Source organism: Canis aureus, chromosome 16 (genome assembly GCF_053574225.1).
Source record: "Canis aureus isolate CA01 chromosome 16, VMU_Caureus_v.1.0, whole genome shotgun sequence".
Classification (NCBI taxonomy): Eukaryota; Metazoa; Chordata; class Mammalia; order Carnivora; family Canidae; genus Canis; species Canis aureus.
Window position 1 is genome coordinate 2,426,748 of NC_135626.1, and position 15,450 is coordinate 2,442,197.

The following is a 15,450-nucleotide window of genomic DNA, read 5'->3' on the forward strand; positions in this document are numbered from 1 at the left end:
CCTGTATGAAAAAGCACCCCTGGGCTCTCCTATCCCCTCCCTGTTTTATTTTCTCCACCAAGCTTATTAATTTCAGCCATGCCGGATATTTGCAATTGCTTCCCCACACACCCCACCCCCAGAATGAAGCACCAGGAGAGCCAGGGCTATATTTTGTTCACGACTGTATCCCAGCGCCTAGAATAGGACCTGACCCATAGCCGGTGCTCATAGATAAGTGTCAGGTGATTGAATGAGGAAATTAATGTTCACTGCATTGATACGGTCCATAATCATTGACCTGCCAGCAACACTGCAACACACTGTCTCAGAACTTCTATTTATTTCTATCACTTTCTGAAACGCTTATTTCTTGGAGTTACCTCTTCAATCTATCTGATATCTGTTGTGATGCGTATCATGTGAAGTGAGACTGTAAGTAGGTCCCCGACCAAACCGCTAACCAACGTGTAGAATGACCTGTTCTGTCCCTGCTGGTTCACGGCAAGGCTGGGACTGGGCTGGGCCGTCTGTGCCAGCTGTCCCCCGTGCCCTCTTATACCAGCAGTCCAGAGCTATGTTGTTTATGAGGTGGGACCGCCGAGACTGGGCACTGGAGTTAGTCTGTGCTGTGGTCTAGCTCCCTGCTCAACCCTTACCAACTGGGTGACTTTGAGCAAGAGAACTGGGCTCTCTCAGCTTCTGTTCTAAACCTCATTTATCTAATCTGTAAAACGGGCATGAAAGTGGCATAACGCCTCCTTCGCAGAATGGCTGTGCGGTTGTGAGTATGGCACCTGGCGGGGGTCCTACGGGTGTCGTTACTGTCACAGGTCGCAGCCAGGTGGAGCGCCGGGGGGTCCTCTGCGGGCTCGGCACGGTGCTGTCACTAAGCTGGACAGCCGGCAGGTGGTCAGTGTCAGTTCCTGGTTCCAGGCGTCCTGGGGGGACACCGCACGGTCCTGCCTGTGGAGGAGCAGCGGCCGATGCAGGAGGCGGGAGCTGAGCGAGCCGGCCCGGAGCCCTTCTTGGGGGAAGGGGGCGCGCAGGTTCCCTTAGGAGGCCAGCTGCAGCCTTCGGGGCCCCATGGAGACTCTGTCTCCTTAGAGAGGGTGTTACCCACTCAGTAGGGCCTTCTCCCGGAAACCTTTGCACCTCGACTCTCCCTATCTCGGGGTTCACAGGCATTGGGGAGCTCCATATAAGGAGACGCTGGCGCTTTGAGGGCAGGGGGCAGCACCTTCACCAGGCGGAGATGCCCTTGGAGCTTCCTCCTAAACGTGCGCCGCATCCAGTAGGCGCGCAATAAGAGCTGATTGGCTACCCAGGGCGCGCAGGGCCGTGGAGGGGGCCGCGTCGGGGGTACCCAGGGATGCGGGGGCGGGTCCCCGGTTCGCTGAGTGCGGACCCCAGCCCTGAGCGTCTAGAGCCCGGGGACTAGGGGTGAAGGGGGGTCTGCTGGCGCCGACTCGCCGGCAGGGTCTGGGCCTCAGTCTCCCCATCTTTGGAACGGGGAGGGGGCGCCTGGGCTGCGCGGACGTCTCGCGGCCCCGGGGGCTCCGGGCGCCTTGCGGTCTCCCCGGGGCGCCCCCGGGCCAGCGTGGCGGCCGCGCGGGAGCGAGCGCAGGGGGCGGCGCGGGCCCGCGGCGGGGAGGGGCGGGAGCGCGCGGGCCCGCGCAGGCGGCGGCGGAACCGGGCGGACGGGCGTGCGGCCGCGAGTGTGGGACCCTCCGCTCCGCCCCGCTCCGCCCCGCTCCGCTCCGGCCGCCCGCGCGCCGCTCCTCCGAGGCAGCCGAGCCGCCCGCGCGCCGGTGAGTGGCCTGGGGCCGGGCCGGGCCGGGCGGAACCGGGCCGGGCGGAACCGGGCCGGGCGGGGGCGGGGGCGCGCGCGTCGCGGGGGCCCGGCCCGTGGCGTGCGGGGCCGCGGGCGGGCTGGGGCGCGGCGGGGCTCCCGCGGGGCCGAGCGCTCGCGGGGCCCGTGCCGTGGGGATGGGGAGCCGTGCTCCAGGCTCCGGGCGTGCGTGTGTGCACGTGCGCGAGTGCTCACGAGTGACTTCTGGGCGCGTTTGGGAGCCTTTGAGGACAAAAGTGTACGTGTCCGTGCACGCGAACATGCACCCTGCGTCCGGGAGGGTGTGACTGCGTTTCTCACGCACGCGGGCGGGCACCTCCTTGCACCCACCAGGCGGCTCCCTCCCGGCTGCCAGGGAGCCCGCGGAGGGAACTAGGCCCGGGGTGGGCTCCCGGCGGGTGCGGGGCCTCGCGCGCCGAAGGGGGGCGGAGGTCAGACCCGCAGAGCCAGGCTGGGCCCCGCAGACGGGGAGGCCTCCTTGCCGGGCCTCGGTGGGGCCCCAGGATGCTCAGGCTGGGCTGCGGCTCTGCTGCGGCGGGCAGGGCCCCTCGGCCTGCTGCTAGAGGACGCGGCCTCAGTTCTTCCTGAACACCCCCCTCTGGGTCCCTTGGCTCCTCTTCTTCCGGTCTCTGGCCCGGGCAGATTTTCATCTTTCCCGCAGGCCTTGGGGGGTGGGGATGGGGGACGGTGACCCTGGGAAGGCCAGGGGTGCCAGGACACTTGTCTGTGTATCTGAGGGTCTCTCGCCCTGTCTCTGCCTGCTCTGCCGACTAGATGCGTATTCATCTGACTTATTTACTTGTTGAGCCTGGGCTCCAAGCATGAGCCCCCAAGACAGTAACAAATTGATCACAGCAGGCTTGGGACACTGATTTCCAAGGTCTGTCTGCGCAGCTTTGACACAGTTTTGGGGGGAGCTTTAGAAATGTTGAAAATCTCTGCAGTCAGAAGGCTTAATTGGGGATCCCTGGGTGGCTCAGCAGTTTGGCGCCTGCCTTTGGCCCAGGGCGCGATCCTGGAGTCCCGGGATCGAGTCCCGCGTCGGGCTCCCTGCATGGAGCCTGCTTCTCCCTCTGCCTGTGTCTCTGCCTCTCTCTCTCTGTGTCTATCATATAAATAAATAAGTAAACAAACAAATAAACAAATCTTAAAAAAAAAGTCTCGATTGCTTTAAGGGCAACTTTAGAAACACTGAACTCCCTCGTCCCCCTGAATTTTCAAAACTCAGCTAGACTTTCTGAGGAGAAAATGTCGTGCGCAGGCAGATCTTGGAGGCACATTTAAAAATCGTGGTGTTAATGGAAGAAGAATTTCATTGAAAGGGATGCAGAGCGGCTGGAGGCGCCTGTTCCCAACGCAGCAGCTTACTGAGTGAACTTTGGACGTCTTCTTTTAGCAAACAAAACCTGGAAGGAAACAAAAAAGATCCACATTCTTTTTCTTTTTTGTCCTAAAAAGAAATGAAAAAAACAAAACAAAACAAAACCCAACCCACCTTCTGGGTTTGCTGGAAAGGCTGCCTCTTCTTCTCCCCTCAAGGCCAGGCCCTCCCTCCATCCCCCACTCCCCAAATAAAATATGCCTGTGGGGAGCTGTGGATGAGTCACTCCCTGGCAGAGAGCCCCACGGGCAAACATTTGGGAAGGTTCTTGCCTAACTTCCCAGAAGAAAAGGCCCAGGATTTAAAATGGTCCCTGTGGTTTGTCAGCCTCTGCCGTCCTGTCTGCTTCGGAAATGACTAAAAGTAGTTTCTGTCTTCAGAAAATAAAGTCTCAGACTGAAGCAGTGGCCCAGGTTGGTCTGGGCTCTGAGCCATTTCAGATCATTCGGGTTTCAAGAATCGAAGCTCCTGGCTTTGCCAGGTGACTTTCCAGTGGCTTTGAGCGAGGAGGGGGCAGGGGAAGGGCAGGGGAAGTCATGCTTACGGAGCACCTACTGTGTGCACTTTTAATCCTCCTAGTAGTTGCGGGCGCAGAGACACAGAGACCTGTGTCTCTGTCAACCCTGTGTCTTGGGACTGCTGAGAGGAGGTAGAGGCAGAATCCTGTCACCTCCCTGACTTCCAGTCTGCCCTCCACACCAGGGGCCTGATAACTTGTCTTCTGAAGGTGCACAGGCTGGGTGCTCGGTGCTTTCACACACATCTACTCATTTCATCTTCCCCATGAGGTTGGGGGTTGTCATCTCCATTTTACAGATGACCTAACTGAGGCTCAGAGAGATGGAATACGAGGCATAATTTTATGAAAGTAGCATCACAACTAATGGCCACCATTTGTTGAGGGCATCCCATATGCCAGGCACGAAAGCTGTAAGTACCTAAATTCACCCAGTCCACCCGGCAGCACAGAGACAGAACTATCATGGTGCCCATTTTACAGATGAGAAAACTGGGGACACAGATGAAATCATGTGCCAAAGATCACAGGATGCTGTGCGGTTGAAGTCAGGCTTGTCTGAGCAGAGCCCTCCATCTTTCCATTGGACGTAGAAAGTAAAGGTCACTGTGTTCCAGGTTCTTGCGGGGCCAGGTTCCTCACCAGGCTCTGGGCTTCTGGGAGACGTCTTCCCAGAAGTGCTGCCCTCCTTCCTTGTCTACTCTTGCCCCTCGGCGGTGGATGACCCATGCCTAGGGCCAGGACTGTCAGATAGAAAGGGCTGCAGTTCACATTTTTTTCTGTCCTCATGAAGTGCCAAAGATTGGTTTCAGAAGGGAAGTGTCAAAACAATTGTCAAAAAGAGAAGAATATTCCCTTCCTCTTCTCGGGTCAGACCAAGCAAGGGAGTTAGAGGGTGAAGAGTGGAAGACCCTGGTGAGTCATCCAAGATTAAATGCGGGTTGGCATCTCCAGGCTTCTGTGGGGAGCAAAGAGGCTGGGGCGCTGCCCTCGGGAAGAGCCCCAGGCTTCTGACCCCAGGTGAGGGTGCGTTACATCCAGGGCCCTGACTCTGCGTCTGAATATCTGACAACAGGGTTGTTTCTACATAGGCTTCTTGTCACATGCCACTTTAGCCCTGTGCCTCTCTCTCTGACTCGTTCATTTCCATTCTTATCACGGTTTATACTAAGCTGTTCTTGAAAAGAATGTTGTGTGTGAGACCCGGTGCGGTTTGGGGGGGGGTGTGGCACCCCTGCAAGTGTCCTTTGATGTTGGAAGGAAAAGGTATTTCTCTCCCTTCTGATTCTGTTCTGCAAATTGATGAACATTCGCAAATTGCTTTGAGATGCGTTAATTTAAGGTGTGAAATAATAGATCTTGTGCGAAGGCTCAGCCACATATCTCTGGCATTGATGGATTTCTCTCCCGTCTGGCCTGTGACTTGGGGAGGTAAAAATAGTCCTTGTTTCTACATACATACATACATTTATTTATTTATTTATTTATTTATTTATTTATTTAATTTTTGCTGATGTCATTCTTAGGAAGCGGTGTGCACACAACCCTGGTCCTTTCCTTGGCTATCACTTTGGATGGTTGCCAGAATGCTGGCGACCCGAACGAACGTGGAGCTTTGGGGAGCAAAGGTGCTCCTGGAGTTGTGTGGGGAAGTCGTCGGGGTGATCTTCCTCTGGGTGTCTGTGAAATCGCTTTGAAATGAGTGGGTGGTAGATGACCAGGATTGTCCAAAGATCCTCAGTGGCTTTTGGGTCTTTGGCCAGCTGCTTATATCTGACTCTTGGGTAGAGACAAGATGGCCTTTGGGGAAAATGTTTTATGTATTTATTTATTTATTTGTTTTTAGCCTTTTGTTTATTTATTTATATATTTTTTTAAGTAAGCTCAGTGCCCAGTGTGGGGCTTGAACTTGTGACCTTGAGATCAGGAGTCAGATGCCCCACTGACTGAGCCAGCCAAGTGCCCCCAAAATATTTTATTTTAAAAAGAAAAAATCAGGTCACTCAAAAAAATCAGCTTCACCCATTCCTGTCTGAGCTGGATAACATACTCACAGCCCCTTCCTTTGACCCAAGCTGAATTGAAGCAACAGCCTTTTCAGATTCAGCTTCCAGACAGGAGCGGACATTGAGGCCAATCAGTTGGTGGTGTAATTTCCTGTGACGTTCAATTTGGGAACTTGAATGTGGAGTGTGATCTAGCATTTTGACATCTGTCCCTCTAACAGACTTGCTTGTGTGGAAACAGACCCACATACAAGCCTCTGCTGTGCTGTCTCTAATTCTGGATTTTCCACAGACGACTGCTCTGGTGGTCTGGTGGCAAAGGCCTGGTCTTCTGGCCAGGCCCCTTGGCGTCCACAGGCAGGATCACCGCACCCCAAACCCAACGGGCCACTTTGGCTGGACTCTGGGACAGTCGAGCGAGCTTGCAGAATTGAAAGGTGGCGCCCCTAGCCCGGATCTGAAATGCATTCAGTTCCAAGGGCCTTGATCCACTTGGAGGCTTTCTTTCTTTCTCTTCGACATCTGCACGATGGTGACCTCATAGAGAAGAAAAAGAGGCTTTATGTAGGAATTCCATAGAGTGTGAAGGAATTTCTGTGAGGGAAGGGGGAGGGAAGCTGCCATTAAGAGAGCCCGCCCTGCTGCATTTCCTCATGTTGTTTAAGCCTTGCACTTCAAAATTAGGCTGGGGGAGGGGCAGTACTTGACCTTGGTGAAAGGGAGCTTGGTTCCTTAGAGGACTCCCCAAGGTCCCCAATTTGTAGTTGAGGATAGGGGGTGAGTCCTTCACTGCCAGTGAGTGGCAGAGTTGGAATTTGTCCATGATTCCTCTCCCCAAGGCCTGCCCTCTTTTGTTCCTTTGTTGTCCATGAAGTCATTGAAACTGGGAGCCGTCAGGATGGGATCTGCAAAGGGGCAGCGGTTACCAGCAAACGGCATTCAGCTCTGATGAGTCCATGCTGCCCCTGAGAAATCTGGGAGTCTCACCATCCCGAGAGGAGCCATGTGCCCATTTTACAGAATGGAAACAGGCTCAAGGAGGGGAAGGTGCTATGACCTACAATCGCATTAAAAGCTTGAGCTTTGGCACCAGATGGAGTGAGGTGGGAAGTCCCAGAGCGAGTCGTTAATCTCTCTGAGCCTCCGTTTCCCCAACTGGAAAACAGACAGTATTATGACCTCAAATGTTTGAGGGGAGAACTATAGGAAATGATGGATATAAAACCCTCAGCACATGGGTAGTGCCCCGGAAGTGCTTGGTGTTCACTGCCTGAGATTTTATGGGAGGTCAAGAAACCGTGTGATTATTAAGGACCTGCCCAAGGTCACCGGGGCCCAGGGAAGGTTGTTTCCTGTCAAGAGCATTTTTAGTGCCCTTGCATGTGGAGGCTGAAATCAGGCTGAAAGCCTCTCCCAGGTGCCACCAAAGTGATCATGATCCTCAAAACAGATTGGGAAGAGGCAGGGCAATGTGGTAAATCGAGGCGGGCTTTAAGTCAGGGTGCTCAGGGCGGCTCAGGAAAATGTTTATAAGCCTAGATTTTGCACCCTCCCCACACCCCCCATGAGGCTTGGCAAGGGAGCCTTAGAAGATTTTGACGCATCCTCTCGGAGTTGGAGGGTCTCGGGAGGCCCCAGAGCTGTGTCAGCCACAGTATGTTATTAAGCAAGGCAGATGTTTTGTTAATTATTTACACAGCGCCGGGCGCCATCAGAGGTCTGTGCTGACAGAAGCGGCTGTCACAGACCTGGGCCTGGGGGCAGGTAGTTCTCAGTAGGAAGCCAGCAAGCAGAGTCCTCCTGGAGGGTCTGTGCAGGCGTCCGTGTGTTTTGGGCGCTCTGTCCTGAGCCACGTGGGGTCCAGTGGGGCTGGCCTGTTGTCCCTGAGGGAGGGAGAGGTCCTTGTCCCAGGGAAGGGGCTGCCCCTCCTGAGGCAGCTTCTGTAGGCATTTGTCAGCTCTTCACACCTGAGACCCTGCTGTGGTGTGTGTAGCAACACTGAATCCAGCACCTCTACTCCCTCACCTGGAAAATGGGCTGGTAGCAGCAGGGCCTCTAGCTGGGCACTGTTGGTTCTTGCTCACCCCTTGATTCTTGGACACTGTTTGGGGAGTGATTTGCCTCAGAAACCCAACTTTAGGACTAGAATTGTCAAAAAGGAGCCTTCCCTGAAAAGTCACAGAGTGAGGGATGCTGATGGGGAAGGGGGGGACAGGGCAGAACTAAGCCCATTTTCCCCTGGCCCTAATCCTGTTCTGTGTTTTACAGAAAGAGGGTTTGCACAGGTCATTTTAAGAAAAGTTTCTTATACGAAACATCCATAATCTATAAGTCTGTGGAAAAGAAAGCAGATTGGTGGTTACCAGGGGCCGAGGGAGGTGGGGGGCGTGAGGAGCAAACTGCTCTACAGGTACAGAGTCTCCTTTTGGGCGATGAAGATGTTTCAGAACCAGAGCGAGGGGCTAGTTGCATGGCATTGGAAATGTGTTTCAGCACCCTTACCCCTTCCTGATTTCTTTTGTCTGTCACCCCCCTCCTGGACTAGAATGTAAGCCCCATGAGGGTAAGACCTGGTCTGGGGACCACTACTATATCTGCGGTGCCCAGTACTGTGCCTGGCACATAGTAGGTACTCCATTAATAGTTATCGAATGAATGGAAAATTTCAAGTTTCAGAACCCTTGAAGAATGTGCGTGTAGAGTTACTGAATGTGTTAGTAAACTTTGCTTCTCTCGGTGGGCAGTGCAGGACAGTTGTGCCCATCTGACCCACCTCTGTCCAGAGAAGATTTTTTAGGTAAAGGCTCAAATTATTCCAAGGGAGGAGCCTACACTTATAGTAAGGCTTGTACCTTCCAGAGTAATCAGAGTCTTTTCCTTTGCTCCTTTCCTGCAGAGGTGGCTCCTGATGTCTGTATAGGAGTGGTTTTGGGTTGGAACAGGTGGGTGTGTGTCTTAAAGGTACATTTTCTATCAAGTATACTTTTTTTTTTTTTTTTTTTGTAAGGAAGGTGTATCTTTTGAGGGTTGCTTAGGGAAAGAGAAGTGTTTAATTCTCCCAAGAGACCTCTGGGCACAGACATTGCTATGCAGCAAATGAGCAGGACCCCAGAGTTCACTCAGCCCAGAAAATGGGGAGTTGTGGTTTAAAGAAGTGATTCCCTAGCTGATGTGGCCTTGATGGGCTTACCAGGGTGGGTGCCCAGATGCCAGGACCACTGCAGACTCCCTGGCAGATGGACAGGGAGCCCACCCATACGCTTGGTGGGTCCTGCCAAGTCCAGCCACACCAGGATCTCAAGTGTGGGCTTGGTAAACCTGGGTCAGTGTATGCGCATTTCCTTTGTTCATCTCCCCCAGGAATTTTAGCGGACTTTTGTGTTTGTTTTAAATGCCAGCCGCCCCAGCTAACCCAAGAGGAAATGAGGACTGGATTTTTGCCTGTGCAGAGGCTGGGGACAAAGATGAGGGCTGCCCACTCTTGATGGTGACAGCACAGCATTTGGGAACTACGCAAAGAAAATACTTTTACTCCGAGCTAACAATTTTTGTTTGCACAGGCCTTTTTTTTTTTTTATGATAGTCATACAGAGAGAGAGAGAGGCAGAGACACAGGCAGAGGGAGAAGCAGGCTCCATGCACCGGGAGCCCGACGTGGGATTCGATCCCGGGTCTCCAGGATCGCGCCCTGGGCCAAAGGCAGGCGCCAAACCGCTGCACCACCCAGGGATCCCTGCACAGGCTTTAATGACATTCCAGGCCTTCAGGTATCACCCATTAATAGGTGGGCACGTGATGTCTGTAATTTCCAAACTCTCAAAAGGGAAGTGGTCTGTAAAAGCATTTTAGTGACATTTGGGGACAAGAGAGGCTGTTTGGAAGATGCAGTTTGGTTGCTAGTACGTTAGAAGTTCCAGGATGCTCGAATGGCTTATGGGGCGGCATCTTTGAAATTGCACAGTGCTGAAAATTCTGGGACATATGGTCACTGTGATGTGCTAATGTTAGTAATCGAGGTATTTAATTACCCAGAAAAACCCCTTTGCTTATCCACTACGGGTTACTGGAGAGCCTTTATTTCTCAGGAGGAAGGTCTCACACTGTGTAATCCGGACCAGCAGACAGGGAGTCATTATCCCTCATTAATTTATTAGCTAATTAAGTGATTTATCTGGTTATGCGTTTATACCTTCCATTGCTGTTCATTGGCAACATTTGCTGGGCCCTACTCTGTGCCTAGACTGGTCCTGGACACTGGGGATAGAATGAAACAGAAGAGCAAATATTACTGAATCCCCACTGGGTCCCAGCCCATCAGGTTGTGCTATGGGCCTCAGGTGAATTCATTTCCCTGTGGATGTTGTCTGAGTACCTACTATGCGCAGACCCGTGGAGATGCCAGATGAAAATGACATGGTGCCTTGTGGCTAGAACTCTCACGGCATTTTGATGGTGTCTTTTGGTCCCAGCCCTCTGCTTTCTGTGGCAAACCCAGCCAGCCACCGTTCGCAGGCCCTGGAATGAACCAGAAACAATCCAGATGCCCTAGGAACCTATGTGAAAACAAGGCATCCCCTTCACACGTTGCGTCTCAGCTCCGCATCTTACCGCCACCCAGCATTTTGAGACAGAATGTGAGATCTCGTGGTTGGTTAAATACATAAACATTTTATGTCTTGATATTCTGAAAACGAAGCCCAAATGTGCATAACAGCAGCACATCAGTGCTATCTTATAACATAGATCATATGTTATAATAATCTGATGACATGTTGCTTAAATATTTATGGACTGATGCACCATGACAATGAGGGGAGAGAGTAGTATTGGAGCAGAGTCGAGGCAGGTGCTAGAAAGGAGGGAGCAGATCCATGCGATCTTGGGAAGTGCCACGTGATGCCCAGGTTTTGGATGTGATGTTTTGGGGTTTCATGACAATAGCAATGGCAGACATTTATTGAGCACTTGCTGTGAGCTGCGCTCTTCCTCATTGTTATTTCATCTAATCCTCACAGCGACCCTTCAAGGATGCTACTCTTAATAGTTACAGAGGGGACCCTTAGGCCCAGGGCAGGGCAGGTCTGCCCTAGGCTCCACAGCTGGAGTAGCCCAGGATCAAACCTGGGTCGGCTGCAGTCTGAGCCTGTCTTCACCGTGTGTTCTGCTCTATCCGTGACCAGTCGTATCAGAAAAGCTGCCACCGCCACCAGGTACTAACTGGACTTCCTAAATCACAGAAAGAAAGGCGATGTCTGTGAAATGTCAGGGAGGAATAGAAATCACAGGAACAAATATCTAACCCAGGAGGGGCGATTGCACGCTGCCAGCAGAGCCACCACCCCACATGCCTGTCATGTGGTGGGAGGCTCTGGAGGTGGCAGTTCCACCCCTTGGCCACTCTCTTCACTGCTAGTTTTGTGGTTGTTCAGGGAGCTGTCCACAGACCCTCCTGAGTTAGTGCCCAAGGCCCCAGCCTCTGCGTGTACCTTCCCCTCTCCCCACAGTGCCACCCTATAGACACAGTAGCCCCCCAGTCTCTGACAGCCCTGTGAGGTAAGCCCCCATGTCTCCACCTTACAGATAAGGGGCTCCTGCCCCCTCCCAGAGCCCACTCCCTCCCTCCGGGAGGCAGTCTGCATGTACCAGCCATTCCTTCCATGCCTTCCAGGAGGCTCTGCTGGACCGGCCTCCCTCGACCGAGCCGTGTCACCATGAGTCCTGCCTGTTTTGTGATTGCTCAGTGTCCTGCTGATCGTCACATATCCAGCACTGGAAACGGAGCCTGGTCCGCAAGACAGAAATAAGTTACTAACTGTAGGGGTTCAAAAAAGAAGCTCCATGGACCAGGCTGAAGGGAGGCTGAGGTCTGAGAAGCTTTTCAGCCAGTGATCGTCTCAGAACGCTTGGTGCCTTCTAGTTCTGTGGAGGCCTAGGGATGTCCCCACGAGCCTCCAGGCTGCCCAGGGATGGAGGTCAGAAGGTCATATAAATGGAAGTCAGGGCTGGCTACATAATTTGTGGGGCCCCACACCAAGTGAAAATGCAGGTCTCCTTGCTTAAAAATCAGGAAAAAAGCTTTTTCTTTCACCATCTCTTTCATGGTGGCTTTTATGAACTCTCTCCAACGCCATGCTTCCTTGGGCACAGGGACACTCGGGGCGAGTACAGACCCTCACAGTTACCCTGTGGTGTGCCTGGCCCCAGGACTGCACCCAGTCCCTGCCAAGGGTGGAAAGTGGCTGAGATTACTGGGGCAGGGGGCCGGGAGCAGGACCACTTGTGAGCTCAGGCTCCCAGCCCCCAGCACATGCACCACTGTCCCACCGGACTTCACTTAAAAAGCACAAATTCAAAGATAAAACGAAGACTTTAAGTAGTGGACACAGAGCATGAAGCTGCAAGCATGAGGCTCCCTTCAGAGCGCAGGACGGGACGAAACGGCACTGGTCACATGTATGTGAAGCTGGTCCTGATGGCAGGGGCTGTGGCTTCCTCCCACTAACACACACATTTCAGAGAGCAGGGTGCCTGTATTGGGCCCCGCATAGGTGTAGGCCCAGATCTTATTTAGGGGAGAAGTTCCACTGTGAAGTGCGATCTATAGACCACTGGCCTGGGATGTGAATGCGGTCAGTTGGCCAGCTGCTCTCCCTCCTCACCCTGAGCCTCTCGTATCAAGTATATACTGTGGATGGGAGTCTCCTTGAAAATGCCCCCCGCCCCTCAATTAAGTTCCTCATGTAGTTGCCAGATGTTAGTGCATCGACAAACCCATCCCCTCACTTCTTGTCCTTGAGTGACAAGGGTCAGAAATCAAATGACGAGGTTGCTGACCCACCCACTCAGGAAGAACGCCAAGCAGGTGGTGCCATAGGGATCAGAGAGGGCGGGGAGCTCGGATTCCACCAGCTTCCCACGCTGTTCCTAGCCCTGAAGCTGAGGGACCTGGCAACCACAGGATGCAGACATCTGGCTGCTCTCGAAAATGTGAATGAGGGAGGCTCAGGAAAGTTAACTAGTACTTATTATTTAGCACCTAGTGTGTGCCAGTGATGTGGTCAAGTGCTTTCTTTATCTGTGTTGCCTTAGTCAGTCCCCACAACTTTGGACCGGCCTCATTTTCCAGATGAGAATAACTGAGGTCCAGAGATTAAAGCCACCAGTCCAAAGCCATAAACCACCTGGTTTGGAAACTAAGATTTGAACCCAGGCCTGGCTGAGTCCTCCTTCTGCCTCCACTCTCTGTTGCATGTGCATGGGAACAGAACAGGAGCCAGACCTTAGCTGCTGTGGCCTGTCAGCTCCTGCCTGGAGCAAACATCCTTCCTGGCAGGGAGCAGGTCCTGAGGCTCTAGCTCCAGCATTTCCCCTCTGTGACCAGCCAGCCGGGTGGCTGGTCTCAGGCTGAGAGATGGAGGAGGGAGCTGGTGGGTTAACCTCAACACCCTGCAAGCCAGCCCGCCTCTGCCTTCTGCTCCTCACTCTCCTTGGCTTGTTGCTTCCCACCACAGTTTTCTCACTTGAAAGTGAGGGGGAAATCTCAGTTCCCGTCTCCGGGGGAGTTTGTCTGATCCAGTGAAGTAAGCACACATACAGCAGCCATTCAGCAGTAGGTGGCCGTTATTATACCAATTAACGACATGCTGTGGGGTGAGGCCTGCAGCGTGGTGGCACTTGGGACGCTCAGGAGCTCCTCACACTCTGGGACAGCATTAGCAGTCCCTCGTCCCTGAGCTGCGCTCTGAGATTCTTCACTTCCGTGCTTTGTTTGTTCATTCATTGATCCAACAGAGCCAGGCACTGTTCTAAGAGGCATCATGAACAAGAGCTGACATTCTAGTAGGGGAGAGCCGTCATAAACCAGAGAGGAGTAAAGAATGCCCAGTGTTACTGGTCCAAGTGTTGGAAACAGACGCAGGGTAGTTGTGGTGTGGGGGTCCCTCCTGGGGTGATATCCCCGTGGCCTCCCGAGATTTCACATTCTGCCTGTGGTTCTAGATCCCAGGCCCGTACCCTGCCCAGGGGGCTGGGATGGCCTCATGGGGCTTGCTCTGCCTCAGATGTCTTTGAGAAAGTGGTTTTCCCAGCTGAAATGTGGGAATTTTCACTCCGGTTCTCCCAGGACTTTGGATGGCTCGTTCTCAGGGCTGCTGTTACAGGGGCCAACTGGGGCAAGTCCTGGCCAGGTGTTCTTGCACAGACTCCTCTTGGTGACCCTGTGAGGTAGGTTCTTTAGTCCCATTTTACAGACAGGGAAAGGGAGACTGAGTGAAGATGAGTCAGTTGCCCAAGGGCACACAGGAGATCTGTGGCTGAGTCAGGATTTGAACCCAGGCCTTGGGCTCCCAGAGCGCACATCCTAAACCGTTCTGTTTTAGTGTGGATGGATGTTTCTGTTTTTCCAGGCATCAAAAGAAGCCATGTGTTCTGCTCAAAGAAACAGATGCTCAGTAAGCACCTACTTACTATGTGTCTGGGTGGTGCTGGGTACTGTGGGAGGGTGTGGCTGAGAAGAATGCTCCGATTGGCCTGAGAAGTGATGGCATTTACTCTTTCCTCCGGGGCGGGGGTGGGGTGGGGGGTAGGGTTAGCTCCATATTAGGGATGGGGAGGTAGAGGCCCAGAGAGGTTCCGCAGATCGCAAGGTTACACAGCCCTGTATAATCTGACGCCACTTGCTCTGCCTGTCACCAACCAGAGCTGTCTCATGCCAGCTTCACCCTCATTTTGTACTTGGACTAATTGAAGCCCAGAGAACAATTCAGTGGGCTTGATTCCGAATTGGAAAGAGGATGGGCCTTTTGCACGATTTAGGAAATGGCTGCCTTTCCACAGCAGAATTGCTTTTGAGATGCCACTGACTGTCAGGGTAGAAGACCGGAGAAACTAGCAGGCAGGGAGGACCTGTGGGTTGGGCCTGGGGCAGGCAGCTGTGTCAAGGGCTCCTCACCGGACTGACACCAGGGCGAGAGGGTTCCTTGGCGTGGGGCAGGAGGCGGTGGACAGGCAAGCCGTTTAAAAGAAGATGTTTCCAGAGCTGGCCTATCCCCACCATTAGCAGACAGTCCTTAAACAGCCAGGAAATGCTGTGGTGCATGTTCACAAAAGGGTGAGCTGGCGATCAGACCTATTTATTTAAACCCAGAGTCGAGGAGGCTAAAGACTTCAGCTCTGAGCGGGGACGCCGCCTCGCAGTGGCAGGGGAGCCTAATCTTCAGGGTTTTCTTCCCATTTACGGGTTTTTTGTTGTTGTTGTATATTTGTAAAATGAGGCTTCTGCTGGCAAAAGCAGGTCTTAGCGCGTGCGGCAGCTCTTTCAAGACCTAATAAGGCCCCAAAGGAGGGTGTGTTCCGGCAACACTTCCCTTCCCTCCGGGGGCGGCCCGATTCGGCTTGCCTCCTGCACTCTGGGCACCTCATACCATCCATCTTGCTCCCCATTAACAGAATTACTGCCATTACTTCTGCAAGGATGAGATGGGCCCTTTGGAACGGCCTTGGGGACCAAGGCAGGAGCAGCTGCCATGAAGTTTTGCTTAGAGGGGAAAGGAAAGAAAAAGAAAAACCAAACTCTCACAAATGGATGGTTCCTGGGGTCTTAAGAGCCCGGGCCCAGGAGGAGAAGGGCGTCGGGGCAGGTCCAGCCCTGCTTCCCGCTCATATTCCCAGGCAAGTGCCTGATGCCTTTCAGGGGAGGGTGGACCACACAAGTGAT

General features: G+C 53.4%; 1 protein-coding gene across 5 annotated transcripts in view; it reads left to right on the forward strand.

Annotated features, from left to right (window-relative positions):
* Nucleotides 1-1,656: 1,656 nt before the first annotated feature.
* NEK6 (NIMA related kinase 6) overlaps nucleotides 1,657-15,450 on the forward strand; it is an 83,071-nt gene continuing 69,277 nt past the window's right edge. The window contains exon 1 of one of the 5 annotated variants that reach the window (XM_077850623.1): nucleotides 1,657-1,790. The gene's annotated coding sequence lies outside the window, so the exon portion shown is untranslated. Of the gene's footprint in view, nucleotides 1,791-4,518; nucleotides 4,750-15,450 lie in introns of those variants that run through there. The other 4 variants (XM_077850619.1, XM_077850620.1, XM_077850621.1 and 1 more) reach the window with 4 other exon arrangements.